A 26,469-nucleotide genomic window follows, 5' to 3' on the forward strand; every position below is an offset into this window, starting at 1 on the left:
GGAAGGAGCTGGGGACAGGTGACCTGTTATTTGCTGCATTTACTGCTGGGTGATAGTAAGGGCGTTAGGGCTGGACAATGCATAGCTACTGAGATTACATCAGTTTGTCAGTTCCTCATATAGAAAGTAATCTCTGAAAATATATTCTGCATATGTACTGATTTTTTTACTTCTTATCAATGTAGGACTTGAACCTTTCAGATTATATAGCTCTTTTATTTTTAATAAAGGAATGGCTTTAGCATGCATTGCTGGACTAAGTACATGCTGTTGGATTAGGAGAATTAGCATATTTCCTGGTTGGTATTTTTCTGCTAACACTGATTTCCATAATGAATTTGTTCAGGATGCCTGAAAATGTGGGGTCTGTTGGTCTTGATCATGATTTTAATGAATGACTTTTTTTTTTTTCCCTTTTTGTCTGAAGATTTTTTTGGGCATTACTTGGTCCAAGAAAATGTGAATTGATGGCTTTTGCTGGTGAACAGGTCACTGCAGAAAACCTTAAGTGTTTCAGTGTCTTCAAGTAGTAACAGCTGATCCTTCAGCTCACACAGGGGTTGGTTAGTGGTATTTTAGATGCAGGGGTTCCAGAGTCATTCCCATTTCCTCACAGAGCTGTGCAGACTTGATGCCAGCACCAGACCCTCACATCTCTCACCCGGTGGGAATCTTTAAATCTACCCCACCTGCCTGCTGCTCTACCTAGCCAGGTAACTGTCAGCAAGCATTATGTTGCCTTATACATGGATTTGTGTCCACAGGTTTCAGGTGAATAGTGGCAACAGAAATAAAGCAATGTGGTCCAGTCACACTGCAGGGACAGTATTTACTGTTGTTAGAAGCAATTGAAAACAAGATCTTGTTATGGGAACAGATCTCCAGATAACCATGAAGAAAAAACAGTGCAGTCCATTGTATTCATTAATGGAGATAATGTGGAAATTAGAGGCCAGAATGATTTATGACAGATTTTATGCAGAACTCCAGCTGCGGGTTAAAGTATGAATCCTGACACTGCACACTAGTTTAAATCTTCTCTGCACATTATTCTATTTGTCAAATAACTGGCCCTAAAAACATTTATCTTCTTTTGAAAGGATAGAAGAAAGGGTGCAATAAACCTGAAAGCAGAATTCTGGGGAATGTTTTCACTTAAAACAAACAAACAACAGCAACAAAAAATACATAGGACTTGGCTTGTTGGGAAGTAAGGACAATTTTCAGCATGAATTCTGGGAGGTTGTCCAGCCTTCTTTGCATCTCTAAAGGTGCTCTAACATCTGAAAAGTGATGAACAGACAGAAAACTTAGATTCAATTTTTTAGACCTAGATGTTGGAGTGTTGCTGACATCATGCCATATATTGTTGGTGTTTCTTTCAGTCAACCATGCCATGCCTCTAAGTAAACACAGTAAAATAATTACAAGCTGCTATTAGAAGTCTCCTGTGAAAGTAAAAAGATTGAATGTATTTTCTTTCACTATGCCCTGAAGACTACGATAAAAAGAATACTATAATTATTGAAATGATTCACTTTAAAGTAGCATAGGGAGTTTCAAGTCCATTCTTACTAGTTTGGAGCTACGGATATGAGTGCAGTTGATGTTATTTTATCATCAGTGCTACATCTGAAACATGGACACAATTAAAGAAACCTATATAGATAAAATCAGGATTATAAAATGTGATTCAACAAAAAACTCACTCCTATTTACACCTTTGAAACTGCTTCTTTTAGTGACTGGAAGAAAGCTGAAAATTAGGACTCAACTCTGGAGCTTATTGCTGCAAAGGGATGGAATTATCTTAATTATAACTTATTTTTGTGGAAGCTATGGAAATGAATAAAAATCACATTTTTCTGACCCAATGTACCTAATATTTATACAGTGTCTGAGAGAAAAGTATTTTCAGGGCTCTGCATCACTTTCTGTATGAGAGAAATAGTGATTGGTAAATGTCATGATAGATCTTTATCACATATATTGACAAAATAATTCATTATCTTCCCAATTTTTTTTTTTTTTTTACACCTTGGATTTTTAAGCTGCTTGAGGAAGAAATCCAATTGGACAGAACTATGATTTTTTAAGTTCTGGTGTCAGTTTCCTATAATGAATAATGCATGAATTTTAAGAATTCTTTTGAGAGTATTAAGTTCATTCAGTCACAATTCTTCCTGTACAATGATTCCTAAGAATGTCTCGTGATTTGAAAATAGCAAAGGGCTGATTGTATCTGCACTTCAATTAAAAACAAAGCAAGAACTGTGTTCTCTGACAACAAAAACCACAAACAATTAACATGCAAAATCATAATTTCACAGATTGTTGACCATCTAAATGCATTTAGACTTTGAAAAAGACAGAATGCATTAAGTTTTAATCAAATTTCACAGCCACTGAAGTGAAGTCCTGCTATATTTGATTGACGTATCTATCACAAATAATGCAATCTGTAAAGAAAAGGGTTTCATGTTAGGTCAGGCCTGTGATTTTCATCAGCCTGTGTTCAAAATGCATGGCTCTGCAAGGCTATGGTTATTTCCAAATGATTCTATTCATGTCCTTTATCAACTTAATTTTTACCTACTATCCATACTAATGCTTCTCCAGGGGAGTAAAATGATTCTGATGGATGCTATTTCTTTTTTTTTTGAGAACACAGTAATAATTCCTTACCTTCTATTTGTATGTTATTTTCCCGTCTTCATCATATATCATGTTTAATGATATACTCAGCTTCCTTTGTGTATCAACCAAATGTCAGCTAAATGGAAACATCCCTTAAAAAGCCATAAGTAATACAAAAAGTTTTTACATTTTTATGTGATTTCTTTGGTTGATGTCAGTATTTCCTTGTGTAAGCTTTGCTGGTGAGTTGACTTTCATGGAATTGCTAAGATACTGTAAAAAGGGTCACTGGAGAAGAATCCAGAAGGAAGCTGGATCCTGATATTAGTAGAAACAAAACAGTTACCAAGACTGTGGGAAGATCAATGGCTTGATATATCTATGCTGCATTCACCTCTTGTGATTTCTGTAGTATCCACGTCTAAAGGACGAGGTAGAAAGATGGAAGCTGTAAGATGATAAAAGAAACAAGATAGGGGTAATTTTTGCTCAAGTCAGCTGAGTGTGCATGATTTTGAGACAAAAGCAATTCTGACACTTTTCCACAGTGGTTTAATGCATTTTTTGTAACTTAAATCTCAAGATAATTACGTGAAGGCCTCACGCGGTATAACGAAAACGTCTGGTATGATTTAGATCATTAATTACTGAAGAAATTTTAAGTCATTTGAGATTTACTGAAATTGTGTTCACCATAAAATCTGTCTGATTGTACCAAATTCATTTTCTGATGGATTAACTCTTGGGGTTTGAAGAAATGCCATGCAGATACGCTAATTATGCTTTGAGAAGTAAGGAACAACACTTCATCAAGTTCTTTGTGTTCTGTTTTGCTTTGGTTGTCCTTTGGTGTTTTGTTTTTATTAGTTTTTGTTACCTTTATCAGCAAATAACCAAAGCATTAGGTGACTTAAAAATCTTTGCTTCTCTGTGGTACAACTTACACAGGCTGGCACACATTGCTACTGCAGCGGGGGCAGGAGCCGCCTATCTGGGTCATGTTACTGAATCAATTCTTCTGCTTTATAGTGCCTTCATTAGTAGATGCCTGCACCAGTGAATGGGGCAACAGTAGAATATAATTTTCCATTATTTTTTCTTTTTAATATAATTAGTTTTCAGTTAATGTTGTTTTGAGGAAGTTGTGTTTACTGGTCAGTAGTTGCACTTGGAAATAAGAAATACACAGACGGAGCGTAGCCTGGTTTTCAGAATATTTGTCTTGATTTTTTGAACTCATCCCCCAAGATTTGTGACTTCTTTATCAGGGGCATTCTGAAACTTTTTTTTTTTTCGTCAAATTTTTTTTTATTATGTTTGAGTTGAGCTTTGGAACAAATATTACCATAGTGAATGTGCAAAATAATCTTCCTATGCATTGAACAGGAATTTCTAATTTCATACAACATTAGCAGCTTGTTGTAGTAAGTCTTCAGGCACTACATACTCGAAGGTACTGAAGGAGAGAAAAGGAAAATACTCTTTGAAAAATGAGACAAAATGGTTCGTATCTGTCACTAACCCTTTCAGGGTGAGAAAGGGTCTCTGTTCATTTGTGATGACTCTGAATCTGAAAGGAGTCCTCTTACCTGAGGTGTCTATGATGAGAATAAAATGGTCAGGAGGGAATGAAGCCATGTGGTAGGTACCACACTGCTCCTGGCCTTGTCTTGCTCAGCTGGCCCTGGGAAAGGTAATGGTTAGATGATTTATGAGGACCTCGCTGCCTGATTAGACACAGTCCACCCAGGATATACACTCAACCTTTCGTTTGGCTTCACAAAAGACTACATATTGTAAATTAAATATTTTCTTAGAGAAAAAAAAAATCTTTAAAACTATTCCTATTGATTGTAACAATTCCCAGACTCAAATGTAAGTGAATTTTACCTGCTGTCATAAAGCATATGATGGCAGATGGGTTTGATTCTTCCCACCTGCTCTATCTGAGTCAGTAGCTGTATTTGTAAACTGGTTATACAGTATTTAGTCAATGTTTAGCTTTCTGCAACAATTTCAAGTTGTTTGGACTGAAAATGTTTCCCTTCTGAAAATAATAATGATTATTTTCATTGTTTTATTTAGTTATTGTATGAAGCCCCTTTTCAATTCATCCAAGTTAGGGAGTCATGTATAGTCAAGAGCTAAAACTTATTTTTATATTAATTAAAACAATCTCTATTAAGCTTAGTCAATACCCAATAAAATTATATCAGACCTTTGCACTTGGCTGGACACCTTAAAATGTGCTTAAAAAAGATGATAAATGATACTGTGAGATGATAAATGAATTAAACTAGATCTCATGCTGCTCTATTTCACCCTACTTGTGAATTCATTATATGTTTTTATTTGCAAGTTAAGTAGCATTTCTCAGTAAATGCTTCTAAATTTTCAGAACAATTTTGTGTGCAAAGTAGTGCACATTCACAGAAATGTGAAATAAAATAATCTATTGTGTTCATTTTATATTATAGTTAGAAAGCAACACGGTAGATTATTAGAAGTTTCCTTAATATTCAGTAAGTAATTAGGTCTGTATTTGGTTTATTGTTTGTAAACTGAGCAAAAAGTTGCACATTACTCGTTAGAAACAGGAACCAGTGAGAATAGATGAACTTCAGAAAACAAAGAAAATCTATAAAACCTACAATAAAGTGAAAATATTATTAAATTAAATGAGTTGATTATATGACAGAATCATCATTTACATGAATAAGTGATCATGAAATGTTGTGTTCTCATTACTGTGAGATTTTTATATGTAATACACCAGGTTTTCCTTTTAATTAGTGTTATCAGAGCTTCTCTGTGGCACTCAAGTCCCTTAAGGAAATATCTCGTAGAGTATGTTAGGTGTAATTTTTAAAAGATTTTATATGCTATAGTATAAAATCTGCCTTAGAGAGAGAACTACAGCATTTGTAAGAAGAGCAAAAGTACTATAACAAATGGGAAGAGTGGGAAGCTGATTGCAATAAGTGCATGTTATTTAGAAGGAACTACAGAAAGAAACTGATAAAGCAAAAGGAAACAAAAATTTAAGGGATGTAAATAGTGTCATTGGTAAGAAGATCCTGAGAAGAAAGGAATATTAACAGTGCTAGTTGATGATGAAAATTCTGGAATGTGCATAATTTAAACTGCAGGAAAATATATATGCTCTATATTTAGCATGTATGCACACAATACACTTGATTAAATATTGTTCACTGCAGCAGCTTGTCAAGAAGCTGTAACGTAAGTTCATCTTTGTTAAAGTAATCAGGCCTTGCATTATCTATCACATGGTTTAAGAGTACTTTCTGAACACCGAATGGCAGCAAATGTGTCAAACATGAGCTGACTTGAAGTGTTTGTAGGAGTACTGTATGGCCACGGTGTCAGAACTTGGTTTGAACAGCAAAGAAACAAGTGGATGAATATGAATGAAACTGAACATAGTCAAGCTGAGAATATTTATTCTAAAACTAACTTGAATTTTTCCTTCTGGATGGCAGTTTTTAATAGTAAGCGTGATAGTGTTGATGGACTTGGCTGCAAAGCAGCAGATGATACTGCATTGAATTTGGATTAAATTTTGAAATTAACATGACATGCAGAATGATTTAAGGAAAAAAAAAAGGACTGATATTGAAGTGCAAGTTTAGAATAGTTGATTAGCTTTGTTCTTTATTAGGACTCTTGGCCGTTGTCAGTTGAACTCCTTTGATGGCCTGGAAATAAAACTGGCTGTGAATGTGTATGTAGATAACACATCTGAGGCATCTCTTTTCTAAGCTGAGGGATTCTGGTCTGTTTAATTGCTGCTTGTTTGGAAGCAGTTACACATTTTTCATCAACATTTTTGATGATTTCTCTATTCCTTATTACTAATATTTTGCTGAGTGGGGGTGGAGCAGAGCTGTATGTAGTATTCAAGATGCAAGCTCATCACGTGTTCATATGGTAGCATAGTGACATTTTTATTTTCTCTTTTTGGCAAGGAAAATTGAAGTTCATGAAAAGGGACAGAGAGAGAGTGTAGGACATAATGGAGTGAGAGCTGATATCCATGTATTGTAATTTTCCATTGGAAATAGGAAAACCTGGTAGAGTATTTCATGATTTCTGTCCTTGGAAAGATGTTGGGGTGTGGGAATAGCTAGTGACCTGAATGGAAAAGGAGGACCACCTTCATATGCTCTAGCTTATTTTTAGAGAGTGAATTTGGCTTTGAGAGCTGTGGCACTGAGTCACAGAGTCCAAAAATACACAGAAAACTGGAGGGATGTCGTGCTTTATGGGCTTCTAGCTTCAGAGGATGTTTCTCTCTGAGTGATGAGATCTGATGTGGACAAAGTGATAGTCAGAGGACCTTATTTTGGGTGGCTTTGGTGTAAAATGCCCAACAGTCCTATGGTAAGTGTCAGATATACCAAGGGATGCTAGAAATTCCCAGTCCTGCTGAGACTGAAGAATAAATCTTTTATCAAGTGAGCTAATACGTTTATATTAATTTATCATGAGAAATTCAGTTTTTCTGTTCAGGGACTGCTGCAGCTATTGGAAAAGGAGGATTAGATTGCATAAAATAAAACTTACTGTCTCTTCATGAGATGAAGTGGTTTTTGTCACTCATCCTTTAGATCTAGCTGTGCAAAAAGACATTATTTTTGCTAAAATATCCATTGCTTGTTTGAAAGCACTAGATTAATAAGTAATAGGATATTATGTGGGGAATAAATGAGTGACATTTAAAAAAGCAACACCAAAATCCAAAAAATGAGAAGTTTTCCAAGTGTATTCAGAGGCTTGTTCTGGGAAGAAAATCTTTCTAAAAGTTCTAAGTATGGTCTGTATTCGTTCAGGCCATATCCAAGAGCAGTTGTGACTGGGATAGCCTGAGCTACAGTGACAAGTTAAAAATATCATAAAATGATTGTAAAAGTCATGAAGATTCACTCTGATATTAAGTTTTGGATGGAGATATGTAGATGTTCTGTGGGAGAAATAGAGACAAGTGGGAGGAATGCACTTTCACAAGTAGCCTACAGCATTATGGTAATAGGAGGAATTTCCCAAACTTGCTTTAGCTTGCTCTTGAGGATTTGCTCAGTGATATCCAGGTCACTCAGACACAGGTGCACAATTATATATAATCAAAATTTGAACGATATATTATAGTTAATGTCAATCCTTTTTCTTTCACTTCCGTGGAGGAGTGAATTCTAAAACTACATCAGTTTCTAGTCTTACAAGCTAGTTGTGTTTCAGAGGGGTATTATCACTTAGCAGTGAGGCAGCAGCTGGCTGCAGAGCTCTGGACAGCACGTGTAAGTGGCAGTGTTCAGGTAGGGACTGGTGAGGGCTGTCGTGCTAGGTCCAGGGTACCAAAATACAAGGAGTGGGCCAGAGAACAGATGGCTTCTGAATGCTCAGTCTGTTAACTAAATGTGGTAGTGGGTAAGAATTAAAAATCAGAGAATGGTCTTCAAAGCACGTGAGTTCTTTGTTCAATCTCTTTTCTTCTTCAGAATGGTGGCAGAATTGAAACTTTGAGGTTACTCTTTGGGCTTCAGATTACTAAAGTACTAGTGGAGTTAGAAATTTTAAACTTCCACTGCTGATCCCTCTTGGCTTTTAAGAGGCCAGACAAATGGAGCACCTGCTAGTGCTCATGCTCTTTGCTAAAAGCAATAGAGGTGATGTCTGTGCTCACCCAGAGCTAAAAATCTCACTTCATAGAGTGCAGTCCTTGAAGCCAGTCATCAAAGCAGAATTCATGCATAATAGGAATCCAACTCTCAAAGATATATATTTAAAAAGAGGTGTCTTTGTTTCAACTGGGATGAAATTGTTTTCTTCAGAGTGTCTAGTGTGATGCTTTGTTTTGGTTCTAGGAGAAAAACAATCTTGATAACACACCAGTGTTTATAGTTGCTGCTAAGCAGTGTTATACAGAGCTGGGGCCACTTGCAATGAAGGGCCCAAGGAACTGTGAGGGAGCAGAGTTAAGACAGATGACTTAAACTTGCTGAAGGGATATTCCATGCCAAATGACATCATGCAGAAGGAGTTTTGAAGGTAGTGAGAGTTCATCTTACTCTCTTCTGCTCTGCAGGGGGCTATCTGGGCATCAATTAAGGGGATGGTGAGCAATTACTTTTGCATCACTCATTATATACATCATATATAGACATATAGTAATTATTTTCCTCTAGAACCTGTTTGGTTTTTTCTCCTTTTTTTTTTTTTTTTAGATAGAACTATTTACTGACAGAAAGGAAATCAGAAACAATTTAATCCCACCTGAATCTAAAACATGGAGTCTCACATAAGAAATGGAGATCTGAATATGCCATCTAAAAACAAAAGGAAACAAAATGCTTAAGCTCACCTAAGAAGTCAAAAGTAGTTGAGATAAAAGATCTTTTTTTAACAGCATTAGATGAGAGTAGGAATGAGAGATCTTAAATTAAACTCTGTGAATATCATTCAATAAATCATCCTTAAGCTCATTATGTCCAGTTCTGTGCTCCCCAGCTGCAGTAAGACTTGATTTTACTGGACAGGTCCAGCAACCTGAGGAAGCAGGGCATCTGACATTCAGCAAGAGGCTGAGACAGGATTGCTCAGCCTGGAGCAGGAGCGACACAGGGCAGGTGTTATCAAATCACTTAAATGCCTGATGAAAGATAGTGAAGTATGGAGCCAGGCTCTCTCAGTGATGCACCATGACATGACAAGAGCTAATGCTCACAAAATGAAATCCAGGAGATTCCGTTTAAATAAAGTAAACCTTTTGTTGCTGAGATGGTGGTTGGGCACTAGCAGAGATTACCCAGAGAGGATACCAAGTAACCTTCTTCAGAGTTACTCAGAATCTTATTGGACGTGGTCCTGAGCAACCTACTTTAGCCAATTAGACAGACTGGGTAATATCACAGAATCATAGAATATCCTGAGTTGGAAAGAACCCACAAGGATTGTACTGAGACCAACTCCTGGCTCCATGCCCAACCACCCAAAAGGCAGATCATATATCTGAGAGTGCTGTCCAGATGCTTCTTGAACTCTGTCAAGTTCAGTCCGTGACCACTTCCCTGGGAAGTCTGTTCAGTTCCTGGTTGCTGTCTTGGTCAAGCATTTTTTTCCTGATATTCAACCTGAACCACTTCTGCTGCAGCTCCATGCTGTTCCCTCAGGTTCTCTTGGTGGTCACAAGACAGAGATAAGGAGATTCTCTCATCAGGAAGCAGTCCCTGAAGACCTCAAATGTTCTGTGATTTTTGGGTAAATTTGTCCACTTGGACAGAATGTGAGTTTAAATGAGTTCAGATTGCAAGCATCAGTTCTAAGAGAAGATAGTTGAAAAATTGCCAAAGATCTTGATAATTACTTCAGCTGTGAAGACATTATACAAAAAAATTAAATTTTCCCCTAAGAACTTAACTTCAGCTCAAACGTAGATGTCGGAATATTTTAAGCAAATAAAAACCTTTCAAGGCTCCTGAGCTGCCTGAGTTTGAATATTGTCAATTTTAGATCAAAAGTAATATGTCTTCTTAGAATTACACTCCTGTTTCACTATTTGAAATTTAATTTTAAAATTATATAAATATTTTTTTCCTACAGTTATATAGGCTGTCCATTCAAAGACTGCACTGAAAAGTATCAACCTTATTAATTAAACTTTAATCTATGCCTTAGCACATTTATACCTACTGAAATTGTTCTTAGGTAATGGCCTTAGTGCTGGTGCTGGAGAATGTTGTAAAACCTGCAGAGAATGCTGTGTCACGAGCTTCAAGAGTATTAAGACTGGTGTTTTATTTAAAATCATCAAAGGCAAGACATTTTACTAGGAGGCTCTAACTCTTTGGGACACCTCTAGCAAATTCTTTTTAAAGACATCTTTGCCAGCAGATGTTTCCCGTTCCCAAAAAGAATTTTAGCTCATGGTCTGCTTTTTATTTACTAATTATTAACCAGTACTTGGCAAATATAGTTATTGAATTGATGAATGCTTCCCAGGTATAGGAAGGAGTGTTGGGGTTTTTGTATTTTAATTGCACTTTAATTTTTATTTCTGATTGCTTTTTCTAAAATAAAACAGACAATTTAGTGAATATATGGTTCCCTGGGGTTTATCCTATTTTTTGTTTTGTGTGGTTTTCTCTTTTCTTAAATGAGAACAAAGTAGTTGCTTCTCTGACCTTCTCCCAGTGAAACTGAGTTCAGAGTGTTTTAAGACTGCAGGGACTTAATTCTCTCTGGAAGATAATTAATGTGCTTCTCTTCAGCAAAATCTGCTTTACATTTTAACTCTTCTTTCTTCGTGTTCAGCTGTGTATCTTCCAGCTTTCTGTCATCCAAATAGACAGACCTGCCTGTGGTCAACCATCTCTTCCAATTTCCTTACCAGACAATTCTTCTTTTACAAACTCAAAGTGAATTTCTGGAGTTTGATGGTCTGATGTTTGAGTGCAGTTTTAGGTGGCTGTTACCCCAGTAATAATCAAATTTATCTAATTCATTCTTTTTCCTGCTTTAATTTCTACAGCATCTCTATTAAACTGCATTTTCTGTCTTCAGCCATATTTCTTGTTAGCAATTCAATGTGCTGCCTTCTGTTGTTCTCCCAGTTTCTAGGATAGCAGCCAGCTGGCAAACTGCCTTCACTGAGCTCTCATCGTGTCATTTTGCAGCATGTTACTTCTTCATAGTGGGTGTAGTTCAGGTCCAGGAGAACGTAGAAGACCAAAAGAGTTTGCATTACAGTCAGGGAAAGTATTACATAAATAGTAAGGGGAGCAAGGAAGCAGTATAATGTCTTCCGTTAGGTGAGTAGCAGAAATGCATGCAAAATGAGTCTTTGAAGATTCCAGAAGTTGAGAGGAAAAGAAAGGTTTTAAAGGAATGGCTGATCTCATAGCTCTTCTGGTTTTTGGGTGCACTGATCAGTGATTATTCAGTGCATAGTTATAGTTGACAGGATGATGATGATGACACAGGAAACTTATAGTCATTCGATGGTCATTAGCACCATTTACAAGACCAATACATACTTATGAAAACAGCTTGTCATTAAGAGGAAACGTCCATTAAATTACAAAGAAAAACTTGGTGACTGAAAGGATAATTCAAGGGCAGAGGGATCCTCCAGAATTTGACTGTATTTGTTTCTTCATGTTTTTGACTTTAAAGTGTCTTCAAGTTAATCTCAGAGATACTTCCACAACACCAGCATTGGTCTGTAGGGGAGTAGAACAAATTGAAAGCAAACACCAGCATCCTGGTAGGGATATGGGAACCTCTGAGAAGTGTCAGATAGAATCTGAGGTTTCCTAAGTACTGACTTCTTGCTTTGCAAGTTGGAGAGTCACTGCACCAAGGCACTGCAATTTCTTCTGTACTGTAAGTGAAAAAGTAGATCTACTTAATGGGAATATCCCTTCCCCAGCAGCTACTTAACCTATATTTACATAGGTAGGACTTAACTAATCTATTTATAAATCTTGAGTTGATCATCTTTGTGACTTATTGATGGTTTTTATTCAAATTAGTCTAAAAGTAAACCCCAAGCATATAGGTAGCCATCTAAACAGGTGTTTTCTCTGTATTGTTAGCTATGTGCTTTCTAATGCATGCATGGAGAAAAAAAGTAATTAAATACTTCATAGCTCTCAACTGCACTGGAATTAGTAGAGCTTGTATTGGCTTGTGCCTGTTCAAAGCAATATTGTCTTGCTTTCCTGACCCCCTTACACATAAAAAAGCCTGACATGGAAAAGTGATAGAAAGTGTATTGCATTAGGATTTAGTACTAAAGATAAATAACACAAATGAAACTGAAAGCATATGGCATTCCTTGGTTTCTATGCCAGCTGATGAGCAATACATTTTGTATTATGATTCACACTGGAGGTTTTAAACCATTAAAACCTTGCTGTTTTGTTTTGCGTGCTTGAAAGTTGCCAGTTAAACCAACTGGAGTACCCTAATTTAACTGATTGTGTGACTCATTTGTCAGAACTCTGGCTTTGAATTTTCTAGGTTGGATGTGAAAAATTGGACATGATGCATTACATACAGCCAGTTGTATACCATATCTGTGCCTTAGAGATGCAACACTGGAGATGGAAATGAAACAACACTGATGATCAGCATATAAAGGAAACAGAAAAAGTAAAAAAATAAATTTGATAAATTAAAGGGCTCACAAAAAATTAGGATTTTCTTGTGGTTAACTAACGGTACTATTCTATACTTAACAGAATGTCTTCTGAAAATTCTGAAATTTAACTTCATTATATATCAAACAATGTAACTTCAGATTCTACCTCTCAATCCAATGACTCTAATGTGGGCTCTGTGCTGAGATCAAGTTGAATGGTTTTCCTATTAAAAGAAAGGTTTTAGAACATTGTCAGTGGATGCACTTGGATGGATGTATTTGCTTGATGCAGTGTTCAATAGGTAAAATAGCTTGAAACAACAGCAAAACAAAACATTGCTCCAAGAGCTCACTAAGAAAATAACTTCGTAGTCTTTCTTGGAATTTATCTGGACAGTACTATTTTTGTGGCAACTGCTGTGTCGGGCACTGTGAAAATACAGAAGGACTGACCTAGAGACTGCTAGAATGAAGAGAAAGCTTGCTATGGTTTGAGCATATGTGAAGAGAAAGCTCTGTAGCAAACATTCATTATGGGTTTGTATTACATTAGTTTAATATGTGATCACCTAGAAACTGCTTTAAGCATTCAAATATTGATTGCACTTTTTAATGAAGTTTCTGTTAATCACAGACTCTTAAAGGTCAGAGAAATGTTAGTTCAAACCACACCTTTCTTTTGATTAAATTTCCTTGATATATTTGATCACTTGGGTTATAAAATAAAATCAACATTCTCTGGAGCATTATTTATCTAATTCCATTTATGTCTTTCTTATTTTGCATCAGCTTTTTTCTTCCAAAGATACAGATCTATTTAGACAGGTCTGGCATAGTGTGAGACAGTTTGTTCATGTTTATTTCAGACATGAAAGAGGAGAAAAGGCAATACCTCTTTGCATATTTTCTTTTAACTTTCTTGTGATTAAATGTGTTATGTCAGTGAGAGATAGCCTGATTGAAGACTCAACTCTTTGCTATCATGCAATGACTGTGGCGCTGCCTCAGTGTAGAAAGGGAGGCCAGAACAAAGCGGAATGTCTCATAGACAAAGCAGAGATTTGTGCTGGTGGCAGAGCAGGTTATGGAGAGGTGGGAGGTATTGAAAAGAACCAGCAAGTCTTCTGGAATCCAGGGTGCCCTAGCACTGTACTCTGAGTGATGTGGGATGTGCCTTTATTTCTATCTCCTTTGCTTCCTGATGTCCTCACATCAGTCTGGCCCATCTGATCTCACCAGGGATATGGGAACTCTTTTGGTGACCCTTCATGTTACACTAGAGGCAGAAGGTAGTGGTGCTGGTTTAGGACTGAGCCTTAACTATTCCCTTCAAGTGCAAGTTTTCTGCTATGTAAAAGTGTGGGGTTTTTTTTTAGCTTCCTATGGCCTAGATGAGGCCTTCCTCATGTGTCTAGGCTCCACTGTATTAATAAATTTCACCAGTGAGCTTGGGTCTTCATTTGTGCTGCTCTTTGTCAAGATGTTTAGAACAAAATATTTGAGTATATTGATATTTATTGTTCTTATGATAATGTCAAATATGTTTCATTTTGTCTTTTATTTCTCCTTAGTCAGTTCAACAATTTTACATTCTTCTCCTAAAAATTCCCTGAATTTCATTATGTAGTAGAAGATAAAGGCATTTTTGTCACTGGATCTCTCTTCTGCTCCTCCTTCTGCAACATTCTCTAGTAATTTATTAAGTGGCTCCATATAGGCCATTCACATAAGGGTTGATACTTCTTAGAAATTGCCATATGACAAAATTTCTACCTAGCCAGTCTTGTGATTATAGAAATTCTGATTAATTGGCTAAGTGTCAGGTCTCATATGCCATAACTGAGACAAAAGTTGAAAAAAGAATGAGAAAAGATAGCAGGTACAAATAGCACCGAAATATAAAATCTGCTGTTCACCAATATGGACATTTTGTCTCACTCAGCATCTTTCTGAATACATCTTACATAGAAAGCCAAGTAGCAGAATAAATTGGTACATTATTGTTCAGTTTGCATGTCTATCTAAATTCGATCTCTTAATAAAACTCTGTTATTGATTATTATATTTCTAATTTGCCTCTAGGCTCTTCTACACAATTATAGCAAAGAAACAAAGCATAAAAGAATTTTCCTACAGAGAATTATTAAGGAAAATGAAAATAAAACAGAAAGCTGAATTAGATTTTTATTATCCTGCTGTACGGAGCAGGCTTAGCAAGTAAAAAGTTTTATGAAATTTAAACTGTTTAAATAGCTATACTGGAAGTAGAAAAATGTAAAAGTTATAGATAGTAAGTGATGAAGTATATTTGCCTTATGAGATTGTGAAATTTGGGGTATCTGAATATTCTTAAGAGTAGAAAAGCTGTGGAACTTCTGCCTTTCTTTTCAAACAGTCACAGCTTTGGAAAAGGTTTCCTTCTTGAGTCAACTCCAGTTGACAACTCCAGAACAAATCACTCTGGGTGTCCAGTTGAGAACCACGTTTTATTATGGTGCTTCATAGTGGTGATTTTGTTATTTGCAAGGCTTTTTTTCTTGGATATGTTTTTAATATTCAAAGCAGTACGTTCTCAGAAATAATTAAATATTGAAATGATTACTTACACATCACGCAACTTAACATGGTCCTCAGTCTCTTACTTATAGTTACTATGAGGTGGCATTTTGGTTGTGCAGGGAGTTGTTTCTGGACATGATTGATGAGAAAGGCAAGAGAGGATGAGCTTCACCAATCTGGTCAAAGAGGTACTAAGCTTCTTGTGTGTTAAAACGATCTTGAAGTCAAATATTTGACTTATTAAAGAGTCCAGGTACTTGCTCGCCTGCTTTTTGTGTGCGTGTGTGTGTGTGTGCATAATAAAATAAAATCCTAAGAATATTTAATTAGCTCAGTGATTAGAGAATTCAAATGGGATTGGTGATCATTTTTATTTCAAATGTGACTTACATTGAACAACAGAGAAAAATCAAGTATTTAATACAGAATTATTAAAAACTGAATTTGTATTACTTCTCCAATATAACAGAGCAGCCCGTGGAGATGTTTGAGAAAGCCTCTAGCAGGAATCACCAGCCCACCAGCAGCTCTAGGATGTGGAGTTAGAGGGTTTCAAGTCTCTGCTGTAGATAGATATCTGGTTATTCTTATATGCATCAGTTACTTTAAAAGTAATGCCTCCTATTTATTTCCCCAGAAAATACAATAGATACAAAGAGCACAATAACACCATTTGACAGAGAAAATTCTCAGTTATTAAACGCTATTTTTCAATGTAGTCACCACTGTTGGCCAATTTGCACAGATGATCTGATTGAGATACTCTTCATTTTATGGTGTGACAGCTATGCATGGCAATCCAAACCCTGGCTTGACTTTCAGGTTGCTGTCACTGCTGCAGAAACGCACCACCTAACTGTGCTCCCATAAATATTCAGCAAGCATTGATGAATGTCAGTGGGTGTCATTTTTTTTCTGCATGGAGGGATTCGGTTCCACCCTTTTGCTCCATCCGTGCTTCCATGTCAGATGCCATTCTGAGAGGCTGTCCCTCTGCTGCCATCTGTCACGCAGTAACAAAACATAATGGAATTTTGGTGGAAAGGTTCAACCCCTGCTCCCATGCCACCACCGTCTGTTTCTGGCATTGTGGGTCAACATCATAAAACAGGAGAGATTACTTTCAGAGCAATCCTGGTAACATGAATGCTTTTGGTCTAAGGCTTCTCCAAGGCTGATTTATATTATTAGACATCAGTGTCAGTGCACTCCTTCACCTTTTCACAGCATCTCAATTATGAGATACTTGGACATTCAGCTTTAGATTGCATAGCTGCAAGCTAATGCAACACTGTGCAAGCTATGAAACAAAAACAACTGTGTCACTGTATAAGAGAGGTGTGACTGTAGCTGGGTGAGGCTGATCCCCCAAGAGAGGCAGATCAATAAAACATACGCCAAAAGGCTAACAAGTGTCCAGACCTGACTTCACTCTGCACTGTTGTCATTTAATGAACAAGCCAAAAAATACAAACACAAAAAACAGATTTTATACGATGCGTTGCACACATTCTGGTGGTAGTTTTATATATTTAAGTGCACCCTCATTTTGAGGAAAGTTATCAAGTCTGAAGCATTGCTTCAGGTTTTGTTATGCATATGTCTAACATGATTGTGTATTGTATATTCTGTAAGTCTAGACATGATCAGATTTTAATGCAGTAAGTCAATACAGTGAGGGATTTCCTTCTAGAAGTCACTGGAAACCTTATGGCAGAATAGCAGATATATTTCCTGTGGCAGTGAGATACCTCATTATTTATTTGACCTTTTGAAATTCTAGCCATTTAAAATTTAATGTAAACTTTAGGAGATGTACTTCATATATGGAAAATATAATAAGATCCGGTAATAGGTCTGAAATGTGAGGAAACTTTTTAAGTATAGAACATGTCTCTTAAACCCTGATGACCTTTAAAACCAGAAGAGATGTCTTAAAGTGAACATACTACAATTATTGCTGTGAGGTACTGGAGCCAGTGATAGCTGAAATGTGTTCGATATTAGTTTGTGCATGCAAATTTAGGAAAAAAATTACATTGCAAAACTGTTTTTGAAGTCCTTCGCATGAGACATTTAAGGTTATGACCATGGCCTTAATGATGTGGAAAGTTTTGAGTCTTCGTTGTCAGTAGATCAGCTTTGACAGATTATCAGGAGAAAGAATCACTTGCATGTTTAAGTGCTGAAGCAATGAATTGTGAGTTGGAAATAGATGAGGTAAGAGAATTGTTCAGTTGAAAGCTGTTGGGTTTTGTTCGTACAGAGGAATGGCTTGTCTGATTTTCTACAAAAGAAAAAGGTATTTTTTTTCTGTACCAGGAAGGTTTATTTGTCTTTTTTTTCCCTTGAAATTAGAGTAAGGATAGATTTGGGCAGTTAGTGTGCATGGTATACTCATTGCTTTTTGAGTTTGGGAGTCAGATTCATGTTCTGTTGTAGACTGCTGAGGAAAGCACAACCTTTTGAACCTCACTTTCAGTTGTTCAGTGGCAGACCAAGTGCTCAGTGGTCAGCAAGATGGGAAAGTCTCCATACGCCTTGGTTATGTTTGGTTAGTTGTTTGGTCAGTGAATAGGTTTAAATTGTTTATAAGTTTATTCTATAAAGTGTGCAAAGTGATTGAGCTGCTTCCACTTTTCGCTTACCAAGTCATGTTTACCCTTCTGAACTGTTATAGGAAGATATACGCTTTATTTAAAGTTCTTATGTTCCAAAACAAAGTATGCGATCCCCATAATGTTGGTTCTCCTCCTCTGTAATGGACGCAAATTCCTGTTGGAAAAATTCCTCGATATATTTGTTGATTGAGATCTCATTCTCTTCATAGTGTGCAACTCATATCTCATCTATAATCGTTTTGTAAATTACTGCTAGAATTAAAAATCAAAAGCATCTGTTGTTGCTTCTGACTTTTCAGTGCAAGCCCTAAGTAAATGTAAATGAGAGATAACATAGAGCCCCAAACATCAGAATCAAAGGTGAAGGTACAGAAAGTCACGTGGTTGTACCCAAATTTTTTGTATGTTTTGTTTGACTTAGAATGATAGCACCATCTTTATGCTGGAACTAGCCTAGAGGAGCTGGGGGCTTGAGGGAGATCACAGGGCACGTGCATAGCAACAAGGGGATCAGACCCAGCCAGCACGGGTTCACAAAGGGCAGGTCGTGCTTGTCCAACCTAATCTCCTTCTATGACTGGGTGACCAGACAGGTAGATGAGGGAAAGGCTGTTGATGTAGTCCACCTGGACTTCAGCAAGGCCTTTGACACGGTCTCCTACAGTATTCCCCTGAGGAAACTGGCAGCCCGTGGTGTGGACAGGTTCACTCTTCTCTGGGTGCAGAACTGGCTGGAGGGCCGTGCACAGCGAGCAGTGGTGAATGGAGTTAAGTCCAGCTGGCATCCCATTACAAGTGGTGTCCCCCAAGGGTCAGTTTTGGGGCCCATCTTGTTTAATATCTTTACTGATGACCTAGATGAGGGGATTGAGTGTACCCTCAGTAAGTTTGCAGATGACACCAAGTTGGGAGGATGTGTCAAACTGCCTGAGGGTAGGGAGGCCCTTCAGAGAGATCTGGATAGGCTGAACAGCTGGGCTGAGCTCATTGGGATGAGGTTCAGTAAGGCCAAGTGCCGGGTCCTGCACTTTGGCCACAATAACCCCTTGCAGTGCTATAGGCTTGGGGCAGAATGGCTTGAAGAATGTAGAGAGGAAAAGGACCTGGGGGTGTTGGTTGATGCTGGGCTTAACATGAGCCGGCAGTGTGCCCAGGTGGCCAAGAAGGCCAACAGCATCCTGGCCTGTATTGGAAATAGTGTAGCCAGCAGGAGCAGGGAGGTGATCATCCCCCTGTACTCAGCTCTGGTACAGCTGCACCTCGAGTACTGTGTTCAGTTTTGGGCCCCTCACTACAAGAAGGGGGGGGGAGGGTTGTGGTGAGGAGGGGGTGGGCCTCTTCTCCCATAATTATTATATAACTAAGGATAGGATGAGAGGGAATGGCCACAAGTTGCGCCGGGGAAGATTTAGATGAGATTTGAGGAAACATTTTTTCTCTGAAAGAGTGGTCAGGCACTGGGATGGCCTGCCTAGGGAGGTGGTGGAGGCACCGTCCCTAGCGCTGTTCAAGAAGCGTTTAGATGAGGTGCTAAGGGATTTGATTTAGTAGTTCAGTGGGTAGGGATGGTGATAGGAGGATGGTTGGACCAGATGATCTTGTAGGTCCTTTCCAACCTAATGTATCTATGAATCTATAACCATAGGCAGCCCTGTGGCCCTTTGGAGAAAAACTGTCTCGATATTGCAGTTACTGTTGTGTCTTTTAGCAAGTCAGGTGGGAGGCAAATCTCACAGGGATTGCTCTTGCCATTACACATGCCCTCTGCCAGATAGCATCACAGCGTGGGCTGCATGGGATCTTCGTGTAGCCCTGCTCTTGTGTTGCTGGAGTGCTGTGGTAGGGGATGTGTAGTCTAGAAAAGGCCTCCAAACCTCTAGGTTAATGTAACAGAACTGTGCTAACCTGTTACAAATAAACTTCTGCAGAGGACAGTCTTACTGATTCCTTTAACTGAACAACACAGAAGCAGTCCTTAAAGAGGCAGCTAAATGTGACAGCAGGTTTAGTAAAGCTGTAAGTAAGACGTGACTACTCTATGACTATTGATCATAAGAAATCAGGAGAACGTACCTCCTCCATCTTCAGCATTTGAGCTTTATATTTCAGGGATACCACTGTTTCCTTCAGGGAAGAAGTTTCCATTTCACATGATATGGATAATTTAGCTTTCTTTTTTGTTGTGGGAATAATCCACCATTTAAACCATGATATATTCTCATATTCCTCTCTGTCCTTTTATCTAATATTCTCCACTTCTATTCTTTGTCTATTCAAAAGCAAATGTCCGCATAACCCCTGTATTGAAGGCCAGGTTGGATGGGGCTTTGAGCAACCTGGTCTAATGGGAAGTGTCCCTGCCTTTAGGAAGGGAGCTGGAAATGAATGACTTTTCAGATCCCTTCACACCCAACCATTCTATGGTTCAGTGATTCTGTATTATTCTGCTCAAGTTACTTCTTGCAGATGAAATAGACTTCTGTGCTGTGGATTTTCTTTGATACTTTCACCAAGAAATAAAACTGTAAGCCCTTCTACTGCTTATTTACCAGCAGTAAAATTTTGCTGAACAGTGTGCTATTAATAACTATTAACTTCCTGACAAGGAAGGATGACTTGATAATGGTTATATTACGTTGCTCACAAAGCCTATGTATTCATTGAAGAATCCATTCATTGAGAAGTTTGTTTTGACATGCTTTCTAAACCTGGAAAGAGATATATAACAAGTCTTCTGTTGGAACTTAATATTTTATAATTTCTGATGTTTAAATAGGATGGTTTTTTTTTCCTGTTTCGGTATTTTTGTTTTAGATAATCTTGTTTCGTTATCTATACCTAACTGTGCACAAGGCTGAAAACTGATCTTGAGTTTGGGCTGCTTTTAATGGGATGTTCAGCTTCTCCTTTGTCTGGCTCATCTGTTGGTCTGATAATTATTTGTGCTGGCTGTAAGGGGAAGCCTACAGCACAGCCAGGTGGGAGCGAAGACCGGTTTAAACTCATCTTAAAACAGCAGGGACCTTCACAATCCACTGGTGAGTCAGTTCAGGAAGATTGCTGAGCAAAAAGTAGATCTTGGTGAGAGGATGAAGAATAGAGAAGAGAGGACTGAGACAGTTAAAAGTGTAAATTTACTCACATTCCTATGGAACTGCATCCTTAATCCCTGGGGCTGGCCTTCTCAAAATTTGAGGGAAGGGAAAAGACTGCCTACTTGATTTAGTCTAAATCCAGCAGTGCTTTCAATTGCAAGTTTTAGCTCTTCAAGCTTTACAAAGGACAGGTCTTAAAATGATCAAAAGGTGGATGGTGGATTGCTTCTCTTCATTATGCTCAGGAAAAGACAAAGGTTTATATTTATTTATTTATTTGTGGTATGAGCTTTCAAAATAATTTAGTGTTTTGCAGTGAAAAATGCTTGTGGGAAAGACAGATTAGAAAGTGAATAAGTTGACAAGACTGAAAAACGAATAATTTTCTGAAAGATTTTAGAAATAAAGAACTGTATTATGTGCTGGATGGACTGTGCTCTATTATATTATATTATACACTTTTCCATTGCAAACAAAGTTATATCCAAAACTTCCATCTACCCAAATATCTGGAATTTGGGATATCTTTCAGGTCTCTGAAAGAGTCTTTTGTTAAGTAAGATCTCAGATGCCCATAAACCTGCAGCAGGTTACTCTGCAGCAGGACTGAGATTTAGTGCAGTTTCTTAAATGTAACTATATGTATGCTGACAGGCTGATGCATAAAGAGGGCACAGAAAGGAAGACACAATTTTCCACAAGTCCGTGCTCTCTGTGACCTGGATCTGGAGTTTTGATTCTCCTCCAAAGGACTCAAATTTGTTTAAAGGAAAATTTAAGATAAAGATGGCTGTGTATAGGAGCATAGGGCATTAATTAGAAGAGGAGAAGAGTACTTTGAAGTAATTGGGAAAATAGGTTTGTTTAGCAAATATTCTTCCAGCAATTCTACTTCTAATAACCATAACACTGATCATTACTTGCAGTAAAAGCACCAATGATGATGAATGAAGCAAGAATTCCAAATAAATAATATTTTTGTCAAGTGACATTCAAAAATCTTTTATATACAATGATTAGTTTTACCTTCATTACGTCAAAATCTAAGTCATTCAAATTATTGTGTGTATTTGAGTGGAAAATAACTGCATTTTAAGTTTCATTGACGAGACCTGGCAAACAAAATTGTAATTCAAACCAGTTATCATAAAAACAAAAAGCATCAAAGCCTATACACTATGGATTCTTTATTCCTAGGTCTGAAAGCAAGCTAGGCAAAGGAATTATTGAGATTTATTCTAGATTAGCTGAAAAGGGAATGAAAATTAAAAATGTATGTACTATAACTTCAATATAAAGCTCAGATAGAAATCACAATGTCACTGTCAAGGTGAATTTCTCAATAAGGAATACAGACCAGGCAGCTGAATTATTTTTCTGTGCCTTGAATAATTATTTTTGAACAAATTAAATACTTATTGTTTAGTACTGTCTGTACAATGTACCTTGTACAATGTACCCTTTTAGTTTTCATTGGATTTTTATTTTTTTTCTCACTTTCCTCTCATACTTTAATTCATTCTTTAAATTTCCTTCAGAGGCAAAAACTTCATTAACAGTGCTGTTCTGTACCTGCAGAAAGATGCAAACAGTTGTCCCTGTAGAAGACTTAGTACTCACGTAATCCACAGCCCTACCATCCTTTCAAGTGCATAAGAGCCTTTCACATGTAGTGAACATCAGTACTTGAGTTTGCAGAATCACGGGATGGATTAGGACTCTGTTAGAAGGGACCTTAAAGCCTATACAGTTCCATACCCCCCACTATGCTAGATTGCTCACAGCTGCAATGAGATTAAAACACCAATATGTGTTCTCTTGTTTATATATACGCATGTACAAATTTCTATATAATGTTCCTATCTTAACACAGTCACACAGCCTATTTATAATAGTTCCTATTATATATAGGAAACTTAAAGTTCTTGTACTGGTTTGTGTAGGAACATAAAAGCAATTCTTCTGAATCCCATTTAAAAATAATAGGCTGAATAGCATTCCTTCAAAACAATAGCTGTCAAAGACAAATATCTTTTTGAGATTACATGACTTTAGCTTCCATAATTCAATATTTTTGCTATTGTTTGAGGTGTCCCCAACAAAATTCTTAAGCCACCGTATGCTGGACAATTGGCTGTTTTCATAGGAAAATGAGTTTAATATGTTGAATAAATGAAAAAAAAATGTGTAGAGATAAATATACACTTTTCTCATTGGAGACTCCTTTTTCTCTTTTTCCCCTTCAGGAGAAACTGAGGGTTTTTATACCCCATGACTTGAGAACTGAAGGACAATAAAAGAATGTGCTAGTCAAACTTTCAGCACTTCATAGTGAGGTAAGTGCAACTTCCTATTGTGAAAACAGCTTACCATTGGATTTTTTCCACTTAGAAATGAAAGGACAGAGTGAATATACATGAGGAAGTTTTGCCAGCGTCCACATTAAATAAGACTTTTCTTCTGAATTAATCATATAAAAATGTTTTACATCTCTTCTCAACTATAGAAGTTGCTACTTTTTTATGCTGTGTGATATCTGAAATCTTTTTGTGAGCTAGATCTAGTTTCTTTGGAACTAAGTAAGCTTTTGTCATAAAAACACTGAAAGATTTTAATTTTTGTAGTGTCTGATGGCTCTTAATGATTTGATGTCCTCTAGAAATCTCTTCAGAGGAAAATGCTCTTCTTACAGATGTAGATTAACTATTTGACCTTTAAGCACTGCATGAAAATCAACTCTCTTTTAAATGCAAAAATGTCACCTGATAATGAAAGAGGCTTCTTAATGTGTTTGGGAGAAAACTGAAGTTTTTCTTAGGACTTTGGCTAGAGCCTCACTCTATATTCTGCAGCCTGCCTTGCAGCAGATTGTTTCATTATCCAGCAGTATCATTAATCTTTTTTATTATCACCTTAAAAATAAACAAACAATGATTTTGTTGTGTTTGACACAAGTAGTGCATTTTAATTTTGTAGGCTTGTATGCCAGACTTAGGAAAAGGGTGCAGCACTTCAGCTTGAAATATGGTCTTACAAATATGAAAATGCTTTTCAGATGTGTGGAAACACAATGGCATCTGTTGTGCATATTAAATAAAGTGTGTGATTTTTATCTATCCCACACAAAGCTTAGCATTAACTACAAAATTTGATATTAATTAATTTTAAAAATAATTACTTGACCTTCATTTTTCTTTCATATAATTAGCTCATGCTCTTCTGTGAGTCATACTAAAAGTATGCCTCTAAGAAACCAGAGGAGTAATCCTGAGTCATATGATGGAGTTAATTTCAGTAATAATTTTGAAAATTCACATGTTTTGGTTATCTACTTCTGTCATCCCTCCCTCCCTCCCTCCCTCCCTCCCTCCCTCCCTCCCTCCCTCCCTCCCTCCCTCCCTCCCTCCCTCCCTTCCTCCCTCCCTCCCTTCCTTTCTGTTTCTTTCTTTGTTTTCTTTCTTTCTCAACTTGGCAAAATTCAGTTTCCCTCCTTTCTTTGTATGTATTAATTCAACGTAATGATGGTGGTTATGATGGCAGATTAATTCAGAATTTCTATTGGATTTTTAGATATTTTTTTCTTAATTCTAGAGTATGAACATAACTGACAGTTTATTGGAATTTATTTTTCTTGGGTTCAGATGTTTTCAAAGTAATAGAATAATTATGACGAAAATACCTCAAAACTCTTTTGGTCATGACTTCATTAATCTTATGGCCACCGAAATGAAGTTTTGTTTCATATTTGTCATTCAAAGTCAAGGAGACATTAAGAGTCTTTGGAGCTGTATATTGTATTTGATAAGCTGTTGTATGCAAGAAGCCTGGATTTAAAATACGCACGCAGAACAGTAGTACCCAGAGTTATTCTAGAAACAATATGTACCTAAAGTATTTGTAATGACTATTACTTAGTTTGGAAAATTCCAGCATTGATTCTTGTTTCATGGTCTTGACCTACATTCACTGAGCACTAGAAGCATGTTGATGAAATTGATACTACCATGAATTATTAAAACTTGAAGACTACGTATTTAGCAATTTGTGTTCATAACAGATTGGTGTTTTTTTCTTCTTTTCCTGTTAGGGAAATATTAATAGATGGAATGGTGTGTGTAATCAGTGCAACCTTAAACTGGCTTCCTAAAAGTCCCTTCCTCTTTTTAGCCCTGCTCCATTATGATTACTAAAGAAAAGAGGTTCTGGAGATTCGATTTCTGTGAGAGCTCAGGGTGAAAGCATCATATTTTCTTGCTCTTCCTTGGATTACATCCAAAGCCTATTCCGTTTAATCTGCCTGCTGCTGCTCTGGAAGTGACATCTGTTCAAATTTACACTCTTTATCATGGCTGACAAGTTGTTTGTGTGTCTGTTTACCCCAAGCCTTAGTTCCAACTGCCTATTGCACATAATTTGTGATTTTTTCCTTCAGTCTATCACAGGTTGCTGGGCATTAAATTGCTACATATGGATTTTTCCTATTATTTTTTATTTCTTTTCCTCAGTTTTTCAATTATGCTTTGAGGAAAAAATGAGAACTCTAGATGTAGAGCATGCTAGGAAATGTACAGAAGGATGGTGAATGAGAAATGGAGGGGTTGCAGGAGGGGGCACACAGTAAATATGTGCTGAATTTGGAGCTAAAATATCATTGAAATACATATCAAAAATTTCTAGGAATATTCAAATATATTCCTTTATTGGTGTTTGTTTTTACAGCATCTATCATGTTAATAATTCCCACATGCTACGACAGTAAAATCTTCCATAGGATTATTCTTTTTTCTATCTATTCTTATTATTCTAACTTTATTTTCCTGAGAAGTAAAAGTTGAAACATGATTTAATATTCTGCATAAATGATGATTAAAAGCTATTTAATTGTATAATTATTATCATTATTAAGAATGTGCTATTTTGCTGAAGGGAAATCATCCGAAGTGTAACCATTTTCTCTTACATTGTCCTCCTGTCCTGGAGTTTCAGTGAACTCGATTTTAATCTAAAAATGGGGTCTGAATAATTTCTGAAAACTGGGACATAGGCATGTTAACTCTAAGAGCAACCCTGTTAAGTCAATAAACAAGAGAAAAAACGGTGAGCGCCGTACTCATAGTAGGCACACTGCAAGCACCGAGCTGTATGGAAACAAACCCACACAGATTTGCTTGCTCTTTTTAACATACGCCTGTATTGATCCCATCCCAGACACCCCCAGTGTGTGCCTGCTGGCTGACTTGCTAACAAATACAAGCTGACACACCTTTGAGCCAAATATGCACAGCTGCTTGATCTATCTGTAGATTATGCCTTACTTCTATTGGTTATCCGACAGAAGCCCTGTTGAGAAGGGTGGTAAAAATGTACTACACAGGTAGAAATCATGTTCTCATCATCG

This window comes from Cyrtonyx montezumae, unplaced genomic scaffold (assembly GCF_038088225.1).
Source record: "Cyrtonyx montezumae isolate F1298 unplaced genomic scaffold, pur_monq_1.0 scaffold_11, whole genome shotgun sequence".
NCBI lineage: Eukaryota > Metazoa > Chordata > Aves > Galliformes > Odontophoridae > Cyrtonyx > Cyrtonyx montezumae.